We start from the raw sequence: 6,017 nt of genomic DNA on the forward strand, positions 1-6,017 counted from the left end.
GTCACATTCTGAAGCACTGGAGACTAGGACTTCAACAGATGAATTTTAGGGGAACACAATTCAACCCACAAAATCTGGTGTTGGTTACTTGGGGAATTCGACCTCCCAGGCCTATTTCAACCACCTCATATAGCACATGGAGACCAGTTATAGTCAGGAATCTCCCAAAATGAAACTGCTGCTGCTGCTAAGTCACTGAAGTCGTGTCCAACTCTGCGACCCCATAGATGGCAGCCCACCAGGCTCCACTGCCCCTGGGGTTCTCCAGGCAAGAACACTGGAGTGGGTTGCCATTGCCTTCTCCAATGCACGAAAGGGAAAAGTAGAAGTGAAGTCGCTCAGTTGTGTCCGACTCTTTGTGACCCCATGGACTGCAGCCTACCAGGCTCCTCCATCCATGGGATTTTCCAGGCAAGAGTACTGGAGTGGGTTGCCACTGCCTTCTCCGAAAGTGAAACTAGTCAATATGATTTTTTTTTCTACTTCATTTTATGTTCCATGTTCTTTGATGATCTTTCTAGATTAGTTCCAGGAAGCTGATAAGCCAGGCCCCAGATTTTACCCGGGAGTCTCCTAGAGTCTCCTATTCACTCCTACCATTATTTGATTTTTATCCCTTAAATGTCTCTCAGGTCAATCTCTACCACCAGTATCTTAACTCAGACTCTCATCACAACAGCCTAACTCACCTTTCCCTTTGCTCTGATTCAGGAGGCCACCCTTCTAGCTTTCCCTGCACTCTGGTTTCTACAGTGCACATTCCAACAACCTTCTCCCACACATAAAGCCCTCAATGGCTCTACATAGAGCAGGCAGAATTCAAATGCCTTTGCTTCACACCCAGGGGTTTGGGTGACCTGACTCCTGCCTGACTTCTCAGTCTCACCCTCTCCTGCCTTGTCTTCACACACAGCAAATCCCAGTGACACTCAACTCTGTGGTTCACCAGATCGTGCTTGCGGGATCTTAGTTCCCTGACCTGGGATTGAACCCAGGCCCTCTGGAGTGGAAGCATGGAGTCTAACCACTGGACCACCAGATCGTGCTATAGTCTCTGGCTCCCTGCCTTTGCACACACTCTTCCCTCTACCCCAGATGCCCTTCTCCCCACCGCTGGACATCTAAGAAGCTCCTATTTATCCTTTACACTCTGTTCAAGTATGACTTCTTCTGGGAAGTTGCCCCTGATCCTGAAGAATGATTTATGCTGTTCCCACAGAACTACTCCCTGCACTTACCACAAATCAATACACTTTTTATCAGTCTCTTCCTCTTGGTCAGAGGACAAGAAGTTCATGAACCATCTAAAACTGTACCAAAAATGCACTTTGTACCTCATCTCCCCTCCCTACTAGATGTATACCCTGGGGCAAATTATTTAACCATTTTAAGCCAAGAGGTTCCACACTGAATGGCAGATAATAAAAGTATCTGCTTATGATGTTAGGATTAGTACTAAATGAAATAATTGACATAGAGACTTTTACACATGGCCTGGTACACAGCACTTATTCTCAGAAACTGTTGCTGTTATTATGTTGTTCTTATTGTGGTTAATTTCAGAAACACAGCAGTTTCATATGAGGCTCTAGACTTGCACTGACCAGGAGTACATTCTGGTTCTCAGCACTTACTAGCACTGTGTCCTTGGGCTTATGTCTCATCATCTGTATATCTGCAGATAATAACTACCTTATAGATATCTGAGGATAAAATATGCTACTTTTGAAGCATTGGGATAGAATGCGGCATGCAGTAAGTGCTCAATAGATAACAGCCTGTAATATAATGGGCTTTCATCAGATTTCTGAAGGGTTCCATGACTGCAGAGGAGATCGAGAATCAATTTTATAGTCTGTGAACACCTTGAGGAAGTCATTGTGTATTAATCTTTGTATTCCAATCATATACTATAGCACTGGACACACTGTAGAGGCTCAATAACTTTTTAAATGAATGGATGAGATTTATGTAAATTGAGCAATAAATGCCAAGTTAAATAATGTCACTTTTCAAGATGTCACAAACAGAGCAACCTCATCCCCTGAGAACATGGTTGAAATTCAGGAAATGGGAGAAGTGTATGTTCCAAAAATGGTGGCTTAAAGCTCCCATACTTTATTCAGAGGAATCATAAAATGTTAGAGCTGAACTAAACTTTAGCAATGATCTATTACAGCTCCCTCATTTTGCAGATGAGGAAAACGAGCTGACTTTCAGGTCTGATTTCCTCTCCCTTTATGTATAATTCTAAGGTTCGTTATCTGGCTTCCTGGCCAAAGCTCATGGAGGACAGCAAATCTGGAGAGGAAAATGGAGAGGGAGAACTATGTGCACCCACGACAAGTACCAAGAAGTAAAAGCTGGGCTGGGGACAGGGAAACAAAATAAAAAGAAGACCCAAAGACTGAAGACTCAGCAGAGCCTACAACACTGGCATGGGGGTTAAAGTGCTCCTTTCTCAACAGATCCACAGGACCTGGACGGTGAGCCGGTCCCAACCATGGAAGACATTACCTGATGCTTCAGAAAAGCAAGGTTTGCAAGAAATTTAATGTCCGTTAGCTCACAGTATTTCTATTAAGAGCTCTTATCCCACTGAGTGGGTTAGGAATTCAAACCTCGAGTTTTCATAGCACCACCCTAGACTCCATAACTCTGAGGTTACGGCAAAGCTTCCAAGAGATGTCAATAATGTTGAAACACTGGCGAGTTGGTCACCGGGTCCCTGAGTCACCGGCACATAGAGGTGAGCTCACTTTTGCCCTCAGCACTCCTGCTTCTCTCCCATCCTTGGCATCAGTCCTGCAGAGTAATGATCTTCCTGAAAAGCTCTGTCTGGCTCTTCTGGAGGCAGCACTCATGCATTCCTGTCCAGGCAAGGGAGGGCTGCATCTCTGTCTCTCTACCTCTCTGTTCCTCTCCTGCCATTCCCCCATTCTCGCCACCCCCTTCTTTCTCTGTAGCTTTTCCTTCTCCTCTTCTGCCCTGGGGTGCATGTATTTTTAGTCTGAAGGATTATCCTTCATGCATGTTTCCACAGCCCAAGTCCGCTTTCTTTCAGCCACTCTCCTAATCCACTAAGTTGTTCTAAGAACCTGGGCCTTTGAACCACAAAACCCAGACAGATGCACAGTGTATTTCTGCCTTCCACCCCATCATAGTCCTCCTTTGAGACAATGAAAGAAAACTGATCCTGCTTGGATAAGGGAAAGGGAAAAAGAGAAAAGCCAAGAGGGGAAAACATAGTGCATATCTCAAAAATGCATTATCCCATCACATATGTAATATATTCCAGAAATGCTGTTGCCCAAATGATATTCAAAAGAGAGTTAACAGCCATAAAAAAGAATGAAATTTTGATATCTACAGCAACATGGATGGACTTGGATGGCATTATGCTTAGTGAAATAATTCAGACAGAGAAAGACCAATACTGTATGATCTCATTTATATGAGAAATCTCAAAAATACAACAAATGAGTGAATACAGCAAAAAAAAAAAAAAAACCGGCAGAATCAGGTATATAGAGAATAGAAAAGGGTTGTTAGTAGGGAGAGGGAAGCGGAGAGGGGCAAGAAAGAGATACTGTTATATGTAAAATAAGCTACAAGGCTCTGCCATGACCTAGAGGGCTACGATGGGAGAAGGGGAGAGAGGCTCAAGAAGCAGGTGATATATGTGTAATTATGTCTGATTTGCATTGTTGTACAACAGAAACCAGGGCTTTCCTGGTGGCTCAGCCAGTTAAGAATCCACCTGTAATGCAGGAGCCTCAGGAGATGCAGGTTTAATCCCTGGGTCAGGAATATCCCCTGGTGGAGGGATGGCAATCCACTCCAATATTCTTGCCTGGATAATCTTATGGACAGAGGAGCCTGGCGGGCTACAGTCCTTAGTCCTTAGGCTACAGTCCTTGCAGAGTCTGACACAACTGAGCAACTAAGCCCACACACGTGGCAGAAACCAACACAGCACTGTAATCTTCCTCCAATTAAAAAAATTGAAAATAAAATAAGCTAAAAGGATATATTGCACAACATTGGGAATATATCAATTGTTTCTTAAAAAATATAATCTTTGAAAATTGTGAATCACTATATTGTATACCTGTAGCATATAATATTGTACAGCAACTACACTTCAATTTAAAAGAAGGAGTTTTTTTTTTTAAAAAAAGAGAGTTAATTTTCAATCATCCAGAAAATTTATGGCTGTGCAATAGCTCATTCTCATGCATGCTGAATAAATAAATGCCTTGTTACTGGATGCCTATAATAGCACTGAGCACCATTTCCCAAAACATATAGGAAAGATCTCATTGATATTTGGTACTGATGACAAATTCAAGGCGAAGAAACGCAGAACTTTTCCATAACATGTGCTGAGGACAGAAATGGGATTGGGTGAGTCACTGCTGACAAGGAGTGAACAGACCAGCACCAACCCTTAGAGCAGAGAGCCTTTATTTTCTCTGTCAGCCTTGATGCTTTCAAATTGTGGTGCTGCAGAAGACTCTTGGGAGTCCCTTGGATGGCAAGGAGATCAAGCCAGTCAATTCTAAAGGAAATCAACTCCAAAAATTTATTGGAAAGACTGATGCTGAAGCTGAAACTCCAATACTTCAGCCACCTGATGTGAAGAGCTGACTCATTGGAAAAGACCCTGATGCTGGGAAAGACTGAAGGCAGGAGGAGAAGGGGACGACAGAGGATGAAATGGTTGGATGGCATCACTGACTCGATGGACATGAGTTTGAGTAAGCTCCAGGAGATAGTAAAGGACAGGGAAGCCTGGCGTGCTGCAGTCCATGGGGTTGCAAAGAGTTGGACACAACTTAAAAACTGAATAACAGCTTGAAGGATTTTGTAGCCCAAGGCTGAAAGTGACAAAGCTGTCAGGTCCACTGTTTAGTTAATGGCACAGCAGATGCTGAGGCACAGTGCTCTGGGGTCAGTGCATGGGCCCCTAGCTTTATGCTGCCCTCTACCCACCCAGGATGATAACTGTATCTTCAAAGTCACTCAGCCCATGCCTATTTGATTGCACAAGAAGTCAAGAGAAAAAGAATTATTTGAGATGTTGGTATCTCTGGTCTTATTTCCAACAGAAAAAAGATAATTGAATTATGTCATCTTCCCTTTGTACAGAGAAGAAAAGGCTCAAGTTAGACAAGAAATCACAGAATTGCTTTCTGAAAGATGAAGGCACTGAAATTATGTAATAACAGGTCAAGAAAGGTGCTGAAATACTCTGGATGCTAACACAGTGAGCTCAGCAGAAAGGCACAGATTCAGGAAATTCCTAATTCACATTCTATATACCTGTAAAGTAGTTTCAGTTCGAGAAAGAGTATTTGGACATCTCAGAAATGTTTGCAAATGTTAGGGGCTTCCCTAGTGGCTCAGATGGTAAAGCGTCTGTCTGAAATGCAGAAGACCTGGGTTCGATCCCTGGGTTGGGAAGATTCCCTGGAGAAGGAAATGGTAGCCCACTCCAGTATTCTTGCCTGGAAAATCCCATGGATCTCGGAGCCTGGTAGGCTACCGTCCATGGGGTCACAAAGAGTTGGACACGACTGAGAGACTTCACTTTCATCAGGATCTTAAAATGTAAAATTAAAACCTTTTCATTTATAAGGCTCTTTACAGTATGAAAGTGGAGTGAAAGCCACTCAGTCTTGTCTGACTCTTTGCAACCCCATGAACTATACAGTCCATGGAATTGTCAAGGCCAGAATACTGGTGTGGGTAGCCTTTCTCTTATCCAGGGGATCTTTCCAACCCAGGGATCAAACCCAGGTCTCCCAAATTTTAGGCAGATTCTTTACCAGCTGAGCCACAAGGGAAGCCCTCTTTACAATATAACCACTGTCTAAATTTTGAACCACATCTCCAGATTTCCCCTTGGATAGCCTATATTTCCAGGTTTTGAAAGTATTTTTTCAGCCCTTAGTCCCATCATCTTTTCTCACTATTCTATGTCCTGGTGTTTCTGCTCACCCTCCAGTCCACTG

The 6,017-nt window shown here is 43.4% G+C and overlaps 1 non-coding gene across 1 annotated transcript; it reads left to right on the forward strand.

Moving 5' to 3' along the window:
- Positions 1-5,394: 5,394 nt before the first annotated feature.
- Positions 5,395-5,466, forward strand: TRNAF-GAA (transfer RNA phenylalanine (anticodon GAA)). The gene has a single exon. It is a non-coding gene; the product is annotated as a tRNA-Phe (tRNA).
- Positions 5,467-6,017: the final 551 nt, after the last annotated feature.

The sequence above is a fragment of the Capricornis sumatraensis genome, chromosome 2, assembly GCF_032405125.1.
Source record: "Capricornis sumatraensis isolate serow.1 chromosome 2, serow.2, whole genome shotgun sequence".
Taxonomy (NCBI): Eukaryota; Metazoa; Chordata; class Mammalia; order Artiodactyla; family Bovidae; genus Capricornis; species Capricornis sumatraensis.